The sequence below is a fragment of the Penaeus monodon genome, chromosome 22 (assembly GCF_015228065.2).
Source record: "Penaeus monodon isolate SGIC_2016 chromosome 22, NSTDA_Pmon_1, whole genome shotgun sequence".
Classification (NCBI taxonomy): domain Eukaryota; kingdom Metazoa; phylum Arthropoda; class Malacostraca; order Decapoda; family Penaeidae; genus Penaeus; species Penaeus monodon.
The window spans coordinates 19139581-19139795 of NC_051407.1; the positions used below are offsets into that span (position 1 = coordinate 19139581).

Here is a 215-nt window from a genome sequence, read left to right on the forward strand (position 1 = left end):
AGTAAACTAATGGAACATTTCTAACTACAAAAACAAAGAGACGTAAACAAACAAATGAGCGATCGATATTTACAACAACAAAAAAAAAATTGCCCCTGACAAAAAAGCAAGAAAAAAAATCTAAATCTAAGCTTTTCCACCCTGAACTACCCTGACACCCCCCACCCCCAACCCCCCACCACCAATCCGACACCCACCAGGCCCTCCCTTGACCG

The 215-nt window shown here is 42.8% G+C and overlaps 1 protein-coding gene across 1 annotated transcript in view; it reads left to right on the plus strand.

The window, feature by feature from the left end:
* LOC119587349 (GTPase-activating Rap/Ran-GAP domain-like protein 3) overlaps nucleotides 1-215 on the plus strand; it is a 420180-nt gene that overhangs the window by 91582 nt on the left and 328383 nt on the right. The gene's annotated exons all lie outside the window — the stretch shown is intronic.